The sequence below is a fragment of the Staurois parvus genome, unplaced genomic scaffold (genome assembly GCF_062004578.1).
Source record: "Staurois parvus isolate SC_StPar_1 unplaced genomic scaffold, SC_StPar_1.0 ptg000717l, whole genome shotgun sequence".
NCBI classification, from domain to species: domain Eukaryota; kingdom Metazoa; phylum Chordata; class Amphibia; order Anura; family Ranidae; genus Staurois; species Staurois parvus.
In genome coordinates, this window is record NW_028318513.1 from 1,167,832 (window position 1) to 1,182,367 (window position 14,536).

The following is a 14,536-nucleotide window of genomic DNA, read 5'->3' on the forward strand; positions in this document are numbered from 1 at the left end:
ATCCCACCCTCAGTATTCTATATTACAGAAAATGCTGGGGATACCTTAGTACTTTCTTTTTATAATATTCACTGGTGCTGAAGGAGAAGCTCAAGGCATAGCTTTTTGCAGGTATGCTGCCATGGATAGGCACTAGGAAAGGAAAATGACGGTAAGTATGGCACAATTTTCTGTTTTCAAGCATGTTTACAATTGGACTGGTTGGGTTCACTTTCTTATGATGAATTGTTGCTTTTTGCACTTTAATTTCTAGATTTCACTATTATATAGACTTTATTTGCACTTTATGTATATGCACCTTACTTCTTTATATGCACTTTATTTGCATATTTGAATAAATTACACTTGAATTCTTGTCAGTGAATGTAAGACGCTCTGGATTGTAGGATCCTCTGATTTGGAGGACGTGTAGATAAACATCATGATCTCCCCTCCTTCAAGAATTTGCTGAAAATAATGCAGTTCATTAAAATATCATATATGATTTATTTAGCCAAACAATGCATTTGCAGACCATAGCCTAAATTGTAACACTAAAGTGGCCACATGACTTGGATTTAGATGCAGTATCTCAAATGAGCTTTGCTTGTGCTAACTTTAATCTAATTTAGCCAAATCAGGGAAGATTTAATGGAATTTTCACACTGTATACAGTATGTAAAGAAAAAAACACTGCTCTGGTGAAATTAGAAAAAGGAGCCAAACATGTTTATTAAATTCAGAGGCACATGCACAGAAAAATTGGCACTGGGTAAAAAAAGGGATCATCCATGGTAAGATTTTTGGCTGTGATACATTCTTCCTATCTGTCTGTCCACCTGCAAGGTGATTGATGTGACCAGTCTCTGGTTGGAGAGCAAACTTGATTTAAACCAGCCAAGCCTGCAGTCCCATGCTTATGATATTGCATTTGTAATAAGTGTTCCAAGCTCCCTGTTTGTCTGATCTTCTCTGTTAGTTTAGATTCCCTTGTTGACAACATCAGATTGGATATCAACTACTCTCTGAACTCTGCCTGCCTTTTGACTACAGATTTCACCCTGACTATTCTGAACATTGCCTGCCTTGTACCTGGACTGTCATTGATCTACTCTGCTTGTCTTCCAACCACAAGTAACGGTTTTCTGTGTTCAGTTCGTGCCTGCCCCAGCGTGGTGGCCTGGCACTATAGCATTGTGTATAAGTCCTGAGAGCAACCGAGTACCAGTAGGCCTACTTGCCTTATGGGAAAGGGGGCTGCTATAGGTGAAGAACACAGAAGCCAGCTATAGTGTCTGATCACCTGCGCTAGGGTAAGCATGACATTAGAGTATAAGAATGTAATCTATTGTACAAATAATGTACTTGGATTTTGTTGGGAATTGTTCAGTGTTGAAATGCAGAAACTTTTCAATACCTAAAATTACCTCTGAAAAAGTCTTCAGAACCTAGGACTGTCCCATGAAAATGGACAGCTAGCAACTATGAAATTTTGTTCTTTCCTTTTGATAATTTTTTAAAAAATATGAAAAACATCCATATACCCATTAAGATAATGGGCAATTATATACGAAGCACGTGCCACTCCTTTGTGTATGGCTCTCCTGCTTAACAGATACCAGTATCTTTGCATTTCAAAGTGATATTAAACATAAAAACAAATATAACAAAAATTTAGCAGCTTACCAATTCTTAGATGTGGTGGCTGCATTTGTTTCTTTTTTCTTCACTTTCCTGTAGGGGTCTGGCCAGTACCACAACCCATGTATTAGCATGGTTGTGTTAGATGCACTAGCATATTTATGTTTAATCTGTCTTATTGCGTTTTCAGAGCAAACAAAAAAACAGATACACTGGGGTTTATTTACTAAAGCTGATTCACTCAGAATCTGGTGCAGCTATGCATGGTAGCCAATCACCTTCTAACCTCAGCTAGTTCAATTAGGCTTTAGCAGTAAAACCTGGAAGATGATTGGTTTCTATGCAGAAATGCACGAGATTCTGAGTGAACCAGCTTTACACCTCGGTTACACCAAACCTTACTTTGAAATCGTGCGACTTGCAGTGAAGTCACACGATTTCAAAGTCGGGTGACATGCCAATTTCAGGTGCGATTTGCAAGATATCTAACACCCTGGTCACATCAAAGCCGATTTTGATAATTGTGCGACTTATAGTGAAGTTGCACAATTTCAAAATCGGGTGACCTGCTGATTTCCTTGCGATTTGCAAGAAATCTGACACAGATGTCTATGCAAGTCGCAACAAAAGTAACGCATGCACTACTTTAGAAATTGGTGCAGCTCCGACCAAGTTGGAAACGCATTGATACGACTGCTGTAATAGCAGACAATAGGGTGCAACTTGGCATACGATTTGCAAATTGCCAGGTTCTAATACAGATGTCTATGCAAATCGCACCAAAAGCATTGCATGTACTACTTTAGAAATCGGTGCGGCTCCGTCCAAGTCAGAACCGCACCGATATGGCCACTCTGATTGCGGACAATGGGCTGCAATATGGTGGATCAAAAGCAGGGCAACTAGTCTAGATGGGACTGTCAGATAGTAGAGCCCCGTATCATATCTAAGAGGTAAATTTTGAACAATGTCAAAAGTGATTCCAAACTGACCATGTGAGGATATAATCATCAGTTTTCCCTGTTTCTGAGGAGACTAAACTTTCCATGTGGCAAATGGAATTAATTTCACAGACCCTAACAGCAAAAGAAGAAGCAACTGTTTGAAGCCAAGCCCTGGCTTTCACAGCATGTGCAGCAGTCAAAAAATGATGGAGGAGACTTTTCTTATTTTGTTTATAGGGTCTGGGAATCATTGATAGCAAAGTAATGAGAGGAGAGTTAGTGATTCTATCCCCCACTAAATCAAAGTAGAGGTGGAGTACTTTGTCCCAGAAAGGAGTTATACGAGGACAGGTACTCCATGTGCGACATGGTGCCCAGGGCCTGCAAACATCTCCAGCATGTGTTAGGGATGAAGGGGTCCATGGCATGAAAGGTGGTTGGACACAGATACCATCTGTTGAGAATTTTATAATTGCTCTCCTGGGCTCTTGAGGATACAGAGGTTTTATAGGTAAACGCCAGTATTTTTTGTTCTTGTTCCCATTTTACCAGTAGCAAATAGAGGGGATAAAGCTCTAGGCCTAGAGGCGAGCAGTCTCTTCACCAGATAGGAGACCCATATGTGAAGCATAGACATGACCAAAAGAGGCAGAACATCCTTAGGTGGGCGCAGGCCCGGATGTGTCCATAGCAAGGTAGCAATATTAGAATCAACCAAGTCATTTTCAAGCACTGTCCATAGTTTAGAGTCTAGGCCAGCAATGGGCAAACTACGGCCCGGCGGACCTTTTAATCCGACCCGCGGAGCTAGGCTCCTCTCACAGTCCGCCCTGAAGACCGCTGTAGCATGAAAATCTGTCTTCTATGAGGATCTGTCCCCCTCGACGTATCTGCGCATGTGCCGGAGATCGCCGATCGGCTGCTAATGCCTGAAACTGGCACATGCGCAGATACGTCGAGGGGGACAGATCCTCATAGGAGACAGATTTTCATGCTACACCGGAACGGCGCGGGAACACGGCGAGAGGAACGCGCGGAGCAAAGGTAAGTGAATTGACACAGGGGGGACTTGGGGACTTAATATGGGGAATGAATTACTATGGGGGATGAATTACTATGGGGGATGAATTACTATGGGGGATGAATTACTATATGGGGGATGAATTACTATATGGGGGATGAATTACTATAGGGGGGATGAATTAATATGGGGGATGAATTACTATATGGGGGATGAATTACTATGGGGGATGAATTACTATAGGGGGGATGAATTACTATATGGGGGATGAATTACTATGGGGGATGAATTACTATATGGGGGATGAATTACTATGGGGGATGAATTACTATATGGGGGATGAATTACTATATGGGGGATGAATTACTATGGGGGATGAATTACTATATGGGGGATGAATTACTATGGGGGATGAATTACTATATGGGGGATGAATTACTATATGGGGGATTAATTACTATATGGGGGATGAATTACTATGGGGGATGAATTACTATATGGGGGATGAATTACTATGGGGGATGAATTACTATATGGGGGATGAATTACTATATGGGGGATGAATTACTATGGGGGATGAATTACTATATGGGGGATGAATTACTATGGGGGATGAATTACTATATGGGGGATGAATTACTATATGGGGGATTAATTACTATATGGGGGATGAATTACTATGGGGGATGAATTACTATATGGGGGATGAATTACTATGAGGGATGAATTACTATAGGGGGGATGAATTACTATGGGGGATGAATTACTATGTGGGGGATGAATTACTATGGGGGATGAATTACTATATGGGGGATGAATTACTATGGGGGATGAATTACTATATGGGGGATTAATTACTATGCTTACTATGGGGGAATATTACTATACTTACTATGGATGACACATACACATCATTCATCTACTCTTGGTCCGGCCCCCGGGTCCAATATATGAACCCATTGCGGCCCTCAAGTCAAAAAGTTTGCCCACCCCTGGTCTAGGCAATAGTACCAGTCAATTATCCATAGAACAGAGGAGGCATGCAAATATGTTAGGTAAGGCAACCCCACTCCATAGGGTGGAACGATGAATCCGGGATTTCTTATGTTGTCATATTTAATTCTGGAGTAGTAATGTGAGAGAAAAAGCCAACTGGAGGCACAACCTGGATCATCTAGAAAGTATACAGGAGTTTTAGATAAAATATTCATCTTGATGGTGTTCATCTGCCAAAACCACAAGATATTGGACTTGTCATATGTCTTTATGCAAGTATGGACAGGCCATAATAATGGCGTATAATTCAAATCCACAAGGCTTGAAAGAGAGGCCGGGCTATAAACATCAAGGTATTTAATGGCCTTGCTCTGCCATTTGAAGGAAAAGTTAGCCCGAAGCTTAGAAAGGTCGTGATGAGACAAAGAAATATTGAGGACCTCTGTTTTGTCATAGTTGACTTTGAAATGACTTACCTTTTCAAAGGTTTCAAATTCCTTCATAATCAAGGGGAGAGAGATATATGGCACAGATACATAAAGGAGCAAATCGTCTGCAGATAGGGACAACTTGTATTGTTGTGATCCCACTTTAATGCCCTTGACATCAGGGTTATTATGTAGAGCTATGGCAAGATGTTCCATAGAAAGAACATATAGCGAGGGGGACAAAGGGCACCTTTGACAGGTCCCATTGCAAATCCTAATATGGTCAGAGAGATGGCCGTTTGAGTGCACCCTCACAGAAGGTTTTGTATACAAAGCCAGGATCTTATGTAAAAGATTAGTTCCTATCCGTATTTGTGCTAGAGTTAGCCCAGAGGAAGTCCCAATGAACCCGGTCAAAAGCTTTTTTGGCATCGAGCTATATGAGACAAGCAGGTATGTTATGCTTCTGAGCATATTCTATCAAGGAAATTGTTTTCTGGGTATTATTTCGAGCCGCCCGGGTGAAACCAACCTGGTCCAGATGCACTAAGTCCAGGAGGAGAGGCAGGAGGTGATTAGCAATAAGTTAAATACGAATATCTATATTAGTGAGAGAAATGGGGTGGTAGCTGACAATTAAGGATGGCTCTTTGCCAGGATTAGGTAGAACAGTAATGTATGCCTCTAAAGCTTGGGCAGGAAAAGCTGTATCCCTGGAGATTTCAACATAAATCTTGGTTAGGAAGGAGGAGAGAGGGCCTTGGAAGAACTTATTAAACCTGGATGAAAAGCCATTTGGTTCTAGACTCTTATTAGGCTTAAACGCAGATATAGTTCCTCCTCCAGGAATGGTGATTCAAGGTCTTCAACCATTGATGGAGAAGGAGTGGGAAGAGCTGTCTTTGAGACATATTCTGAGATGGTATGTGCATAGTTTTCCTTAGATACAGATGGGGAAGTAGTGACTGGTCATAGAAGGCACAAAAGAGTGCAGTGATTTCTTTAGGGTGATGTGTAATCCTGCCCCACAAATCTTTCAGTTTTAGGACTGAAGGAGCCCCATGCTTGGAGTGCAAAGCCCTTGCCAACAGCCGACCGGGCTTGTCTCCATCTGTGTAAAATACTTGATGGATGTGTTCTCTAATGGATAGAGTTTTTTTGTTGAAGGAATTGCAGTAATTGGTGTCTAGCATCAGAAAGAGGGAGCATGGTATGGGGTGACTGAGACTGCTTGTGGGAGAACTCTAGAAAAGTGATTTGTTTCTCCAACTCTTGTATGTGAAAGGTATGGGATTTTTTTTACGGCGTGTTCCATGCTTGAAGACCCCTCTAAGCAAGCACTTAAGAGCCTTTCACTGAATAAGCAAAGGAGTAGTGTCATTTTGGTGATCAGAAATAAAGTAAGCAATGGTTTCTGCAATCTCTGTAGCACAAAGGGTGTCTTGGAGGAGAGAATCATTCAGCTTCCAAGTCCATTCCTAGTTATAGGTATCTGGCAAGTATAGGTACAAAAATACTGGCTCATGGTCAGACCACAAGATGTTGGAACGTCAGTGAAAAATGGCTAACCAGAAAAAAGTCTATACAAGAATAAAAGTTATGGGCCATGGAATAGTATGTGTAATCTCTATCGGTAGGGCAAGAAAGTCTCCAAACATCCACTAAATGGTATTGTAGCAAAAGCTTTTTTAGATTAACCAAATGAGAACATGGGACAGAACTTTTACTATTAGTGTTATCCACGAGAGGATTCAAAGCACAATTAATGTCCCCTGCCAGGATGATCTCCCCCTCCACAAAGCCAATTAGTTATCGGAGATAAGTAAGGCAGTGTGGGATCTGGTCCTGGGTGGGGATATACACATTCGCTAACATGTAGGTTTTACCATGTAGAGTAATCTTTAAGAACAAAAACACCTCTTCACGGTCAGAACAAGTATCTAGCAGTTGATAAGACAGGGATTTATGAAATGCTATGAAGACCCCTCAAGATTTAGAACAAGAGTACGTACTGTGATGCCAGGTGGGAAGATATTTATCATGCAGGGTTGGTATGCTGTCTGCAGGGAAATGGGTCTCCTGAAGGAAGATAATTCTGACCTTAGATTTATGTAGACCATAAAGAATTTGCGACCTCTTGAAAGGTTCATTAAGGCCTCTAGCATTGAAAGAGCAAATATGAAAAGACGCTATGATGAAATCACTCCAGAGGCGACAGTCCACAGCGCTCAAGTCCTTAAAAAAATACAAAATAAAAGGGGGGGGGGGTAGAGGTGGAGGGAAAAAAAAGAAGTATAAAAAGTAAGTAGAAGAACCAAGGAGCAAAGAAGAAAAAGAGAAGTGAAGAAGTATCCCTCCCTGGAGAGGGACACGGATAGTTACCAAAATCCTTGGTGCTAGTACAGGAGAAGAGGAGAAGGGAGAGCAAGATTACTCCACGTTAAACTACAGTATGTGGCTACAAACAGCCTACAGTGACCTGTCCAAACTATGTTATGATGTCAGACAGAGTCGCTGTCGCCTATAGTGGTGGAAACTAAGCATTCAGCTACGTGGGTGAGCAGTGGGAGCCGCAAAACATACCCTAAAAAGTCATACAAACTGAGGCATTGTGCAATGACTACAAACTGAGATAACGAATAAGCCCATGGGTACATATTAGTCATAATGAAACAAATATAAGGTCATATGTCCTTGGGTCCAATCATGAAGGCTAGGTGGAAAACCTTAATAAAGCCAGAAAATGCTCACAAGGTAAAAAGGAACTTTAAAGTGAGCAGTCAACCATGAATTTGGAAGGTATGACTCATGCCAGATTAGTAGAACTAGTAAAATCTCCAAGGCAAGGGGGTGGTCCCTAGGCAGAAGAAAAGGGAAAAAGGGGGGGTGGGGGGTTAGCAGGACAAATAATTTGAGCTAGGGTCGGCCACTTAGATTAGGACTTTATGTAAAACATCTTATTCTTGTACATAGCAGGGTGGGAAGGGGGAGGAGAAGAAAGGAAGGGAAGTTGGGAAGAGGAGGAAAGAAAGTGGGGAAGGGAAGGGCAAAGAAAGGAGACAGATAAGGGGGAGGGAGGGAAAAAAGGGGATGGAAGGGAAATGGGGAAGGAGGGGGAAGAAAGAGGGAGGGAAGGAGAAGGAGGGGAGGAGGGGGGTAGGAGGGAGGGAAGAGCGAAATGTTGCAACTAGTGACAGATTCTTGTACCTGTAGAAAAGTGGTACAGGAATCTGTCAACATGGAAGAGGGAGGCACTAAGGCTGGAGTGTCCATACTTGGACATTCCTGTCCTTAGTGCATATTTAGACTTACCGCACCACAAGCTACAGAGCCAAAACCATTGGAGCCAGGGGCGGACTGACCATTTGGAAACTTGGGCACTGCCAGAGGGCCCGGGGTCAGTAGAGGGCCCAATGAGATGCCCCTGGTACCTTTTTCATAGGCTTTTTTGAGTTTGGGCAAGGACACAGGGGCCCCATGATCCCCTATTGCCTGGGGGCCCCATGAGTTGTCAGTCCACCCCTGATTGGAGCAACAGATAATGCATCTCAGGCCCCATCCAGCTGAAGGTAAGGAGAGCTCAAACAATGGGTAAGGGATTCTGAGTGGTGTCATTGACCAAATATAGTCATTGCCAAGGTTCCTTGGCCAGCAACTGAATAGGGCTGGGGATACATCCCTGGTTGTTAGGGGGCCAACAGATGAATGTAATTTGGCACTTTCTTTATGGCACTCACACATTCTGTGTGTGTTGTGAGCAAAGACTTAATATCCAGAATGCAATAAGCATCATAGGACACATTTAGGTTCCTGAGAAACCACCCCTGGTACTGGAAATTCACATCCTTACATCTGCAAGCACAAGTCGGCCTTTTTTTTGTTAATAAACTTATAGCGCCTAACTGACTCTTTTTTACGAGACAGCCCACCTTTTGGAACCAAACCCCTTTGTTTCTTTTTACTCCTTAGTTTGTCTTTTTTTTCAAATAGACCACTATAAACAAAAGTACTATTTGGTTGCTAAAATTGTTATATTACATTAACTTTTTCATGCAACCACTATATTATATATTATTTTATTTGTTATTCTTCAAATGACAGTATACAAGAAAAGGTAGTAGTGAAAGAAGCACATGTTTTAACAAGTCTAGTAATTGCTATGTATGCCTTTAAAAATTACACCAAAGAACACAGGGCATATGTAACTCAACCCTCCCCAGTTGTTTTTTTCCAAACCATAATGCACTGCATTACCTTTGAACTATGAAGAGCCAATAACAGGCTTTTGGTTAAACCAACACCCCTGCTCTAAAAGTGGCGGTAGTGGTGGTGGGGTCAAGGCCGTCATAATGTCGGTAAATGAGATGCTGTGGTAAGATAAGCATAGGGAAAGCTGAGAAACTGCATAGGGAGGGCTTAGTGTCAGTTGAGGAAATGTGCTTAAATTTTGATTTCTAGCTCTTTAAGCAAACAGCCCCGTTTTCTGCTTTGTCCTTTTTGTTGAGTTTTTTTTTGTCTTTTATTCAGCTCACTGGTCACCTCTAGTTGTTTTCCTGTCCCTAGCATTTTCTTTCTGCAAGGCTTTTATTTTAGGAGGGTATTTGGGGATTTCTTTTTATTTTGGGTGGATATTTTTGTTATTTAATGTTGATAGGGCCTTTGTTTTAGAATAAATGTTTTTTTTCTCCTGCTTCGGTTTTAAAAAAGTGTTTCATGCTGTTTGAGATGAAAAAAAATTGAGCAGTCAGTTGAAGTTGCCTTTTGTTTGTAGCATGCCACAGCACCATTTGAAATATAAATTGGAAGATTGGGGTGCTGCTGCTGTATGTAAGCCAATATACTTGTAAAAGAAGAAAAATCAATCTTACAATATGAGCTGCTAGTGTATACTGTTACTGAGGCTGTCCATGAAAATTATAATGTGCCATAACACCACCACATCTTTAAGGCATCTCCTAGGTCCCCGTCTGCCCTATAGCAGAAATACTGCTACAGGGCAGCACGGGTGCGCAAAATCACGTATATATACGCGATTCTACATTTCCAGGTAAGAGGCGTGAGCAACGCATGCATGCACCCTACCCACACCACTGTTCGTGGCTGCAGCTGTCAATCACCGGGTCCTGCCTGGTGATTACTCGCCGGCGCCTGGTGAATGCCAAGGATCTCCAATGGGGAGGAGAACTGTTTGTAAACAAAACAGTTCTCCCTGTCAGCCCGTGCACACTGCTTTGCATGGCTGTGCACAGCACAGCCATACAGGGCAGTGTGCTTACAGTGAAGCACAAACACATGGCCCTTAGTAAAACACACCCAGCACACAGTTAACCCTTTGATCGCCCCTCATGTTAACCACTTCCTGCCCAGTGCCATTAGTACAGTGTCATTGTTTTTTTAACACTGAGCACTGGTGATGTCAGTGACACCAAGTCAGTTCCCCCCCAGTGTCAGAATACCCGCCGCAGTCCTGCAGTCTTGCTATAAGTCGCTGATCACCGCCATTACTAGTAAAAAAAATAAAAAAAAAATTCCAGTATATATACCGCTATTTGTAAATGCTATAGCTTTCACCTAAACCAATTAATTTACATGTATTGGGATTTTTTTTAACAAAGAAATGTAGCAGAATACATTTTGGCCTAAATGTATGCTGAAATTAGTTTTTTTAAATTTTTTTACTGGACATGTTTAATAGCAAAAAGTCAAAGATATTGTTTTTTTCTTAAAATTGTTGGTCTATTTTTTATAGCGCAAAAAAAATAAAAATGCACAGCCAAATACCACCGTAAGAAAGCTCAGTTAGTGGGAAAAAAGGGCCGTAAATTTCATTTGGGTGCAAGGTTGTATGACCGCCAGTGGTGTATTTAGGTTTTGTGCTGCACTAAGCAACAGAAAAATAATCTGCCCCCATGAACACCAACCAACACCACTTCCCCTTCCCCCTCCCACGGAGAGAGCCGGACATTGACCAACAACACCCCTGCCCCCCCATATATAGATAGAAAGAAAGACACTCATCTTCACACCTCCGGACATCCCTGGGAAAGAGAGTCAGGCTCTACTTGCACCATCAAACAGCCTCTCTCAGATCCCTCCTGGCTCTCATCGCACATGTCCCTTCTTCCATCTCTTCAACTGAGAGGAGGTGCTGCCCCCCTGAAAAATGCCGCCCTAGACAAGTGCCTTGGTTGCCTTGTGGTCAGTTAAATTAACGCAGAGCCGTAACACAAAAAATGGCCTGTTCAGGAAGGGGGTTAAATCCTCTGGAAGGCAACTGGTTAAAGGGTTTGTACATTATCAATGTTGTCCTCTAAGCCACATGAAAATACCCTCTCTTTGCTATATGGAATGTTTAAAAACTATTTTTGTATATGTCCCCCATGGCAGTGCTCAACCTTCTATGTCTTTTTTTATGGTGGTTTGCCGATTGGCCCTAAAAATGACCAGAATTAAGCAATAGGATTTGCTGCTGTATACACAATGAGATTCAATAGGATTTACCGCTAAGTTTAGGTTTGCAGAATTTGAAACAAGATTTGCTAAACCTTTTGTAAATGGAACCCAGCAGATTCCCCCATCACAATTGCTGTGTAAATACAGCAGCTGGCTCTAGTAACTGCTGTCAAAAACAGACTTTCTGAACAGCATTTGTAACCACTATTCATTGGCGTGATACAAAGGTACATACAAAGTAACAATATTGTTTCTAAGTATTTACTTTGTTTCATTCATCAACAGATCAAAAGGGGTGATCTTTTGCCTCTTAGTTAACCCTAATCAGCCATAATTAACCCCTAAACCCCTTCCCCCTTATTTTCAATTTTTTTGCTATTTGTTTTTTTTTTATTTCTATTTTTTTAATTATTATTTAAAATTTTTTTAGTGTTGCAATAAAAAGGGCACAAAACCACTTTTGCAATGTTTTGTACTAGAAAAGGACACATTATAGAGTAAAAGGTACACTTTTTTATCTAAATTAACACTATGGAATGTATTTACAAAAAAAATTGTGTGAAACTGCATTTAGATTTGTCACTGTATGTGTGAATAGGGCAAAATCAAATGTTAGGCTACTTTCTCTCCAGAATGAATGCTATTCATACACACAGAATAGCATGAATCTGGAGAATACCACATTTTTGCCACTAGATGGAGCTCATAATCATAGAAAATAAATGCTGTATTTTGCATAAATATGGAGCTTATAATTTTAGAAAATAAATGCTTATGTATTTTCATACTTAAAAATTATTTACAGATTTACCTTTTTATTATTTCTATAATTTTTTTTTTTTTTTTATACTTGTAGGGTCATCCCTGCCCAAGAAAGGAAACTTGGGCAAGGATGGCAATGCAAAACTGGATACAAATTTCAATACCCTTACAGTCCTCATTGGTCATTTTCTGTTTATATTTATTTGTCTATTTTGTGTCTTTTTGCAGGTACAAGAGTCGAAGGGCAGGCAACAACTAAGTATACAATTCATATGACCATAAACTGCCCACCCTTCCCCAGAGTGAATCATTAAAATTTGAAGCAGCACTAGCCAATACCCACCCCACTATCTCCAATAAAGAACACCACAAACTGAAATAGCTATTTAACTTATTTTTAATTTTCAAAGCAAACTGACCCACCAAACCACATCTCTATGCTTTATTTTGTCGAGAACACCCTCTAGCATTTTTTTTTCTAAAATGACAACAAGTTACACTTACCTGCTCTGTTCAATGGTATTGCAAACAGCGGCTCCAAATCTCCTCTTCTGGTGTCCCCTGCCTTGGCTTCTCTTCCTCTGGGCATGCTCTTGAGCCAGGCTGTGTGAGTCTACAGACACACAGAGCACAGCTCAGCCCCTGCTCTTTAGTCACAGGATTTGATTGACAGTAGCAGGAGCCAATGGCTGCCTCTCTGTTCTATGAATGCAGGAAAAGAAGTGCTATCCTCTAGATATGGGTACAGTGCTGGATCGAGTGAGGACTGAAGTAAATATTTGGGGGATATGAACACTGGGACATTTTTTACCTTACTAAATGGAATGCAGAAAAGTAAACAATGTTTAACCATTGGCACCCTCTGCTGTCAGTCAACTCCTGTGATGGGGGAGTGGTGTCTATGGATTTAGGTAGTGCGGCTGAGGATTGAGCCCACAGGTGTGCCACAATAGGAGGCAGCTTACTATGGTGACACACTGAGAAGAGGAGGTGCAAGAAGTGCTAGTGGGGGGCCTGAGATGAGAAGGATTGGGGCCGTTCTGTGCAATTTTGTTGCACAGAGCAGGTAACTATATCATGTTTGACTTAAAAAACATGTTTGTTAAATAAAAATCATACAAAACTTATAATATATATAATATTAATCGAATAGTCCCACTCCAAAAAAAAATATTAATGAGATGAATGTGGTGAGTAGAGTGAAATTAAAAGTCTTTATTCCAAGACCCTTGATTCACACCCGTTTGTGCTCAGATCTCATACCACACTCACCAGATAATGGTGAAAAAAATGCCTTAATTATGGGTTTTGGAATCCTAGACCCAATCAATTCAGCCTCCAATCACCAGGTTTAGGTGGAAATCCCCCAATGCAGGTATAGATATATGTCTCAGAGCTCTAAACTGTAGTTAAAATCAGCCTCCTACCTCCAGGATCACCAGAGATCACTCGCCATAGGAAGATGATTGGTACAGAGAAAAAATGTATATAGTGTAATACTGAAAGACTCAAACAGGATTAATGAAAATACCAAACCACTCACATTTTAAAAGAATATAATCAGCATTTATTTCATTTTGTTTCAATATATTTTTATATATTTTTTAATTTTATATTTTTTTTAATTGTATAATGTTTTTATTATATTTTTTTAATATATATTTGGTATTTTTTATTTATTTTGTTTTTTTAATTTTAGTTTTATTTTCTTTATGTATATTTATTTAGAATGATAAGGATTTTTCATTAAATTGCAGTTTTAAATATTGTGAATAATTGTAATGAGTATTGTTGTTATCAAGTGAAGTTTAATGGTAATGGTTTCGCATTGCTGTTGAAATGGGATATGTTGTCATGGAATTCCAATCAATCTATGCAAGATGTATTGTAAAAGGATCCCGCATTAGCAATAGCCGACAGCTGAATTGGTTTAGTATTAGCATCTGACCAATCCGGTATAAGGGGGAGGATCTTGTACTAACTATACCTAGGATGAGGAACGGAATAGTGTTGTCTGTGAACAGGAACTGGAGGAGGGGCAAAACGCGTTGACGCAGTTCCGGCTTTGCCGTCCAACGTACCACGTCACTTCGGGTGAGTGGAGCGCACGCCAGCGCGTGGCGCTCTTAGGGGTCATCTTGCTTGGGGGTGGATTCTTACATGCTGTCATCTATTACTAACTGGGAGATTTTTACCCTGGTGATGTGGTGTTCTGGCTCCAGATAAACAATAAATGCTGATTATATTCTTTCAAAATGTGAGTGGTTTGGTATTTGCATTAATCCTGTTTGAGTCTTTCAGTATTACACTAT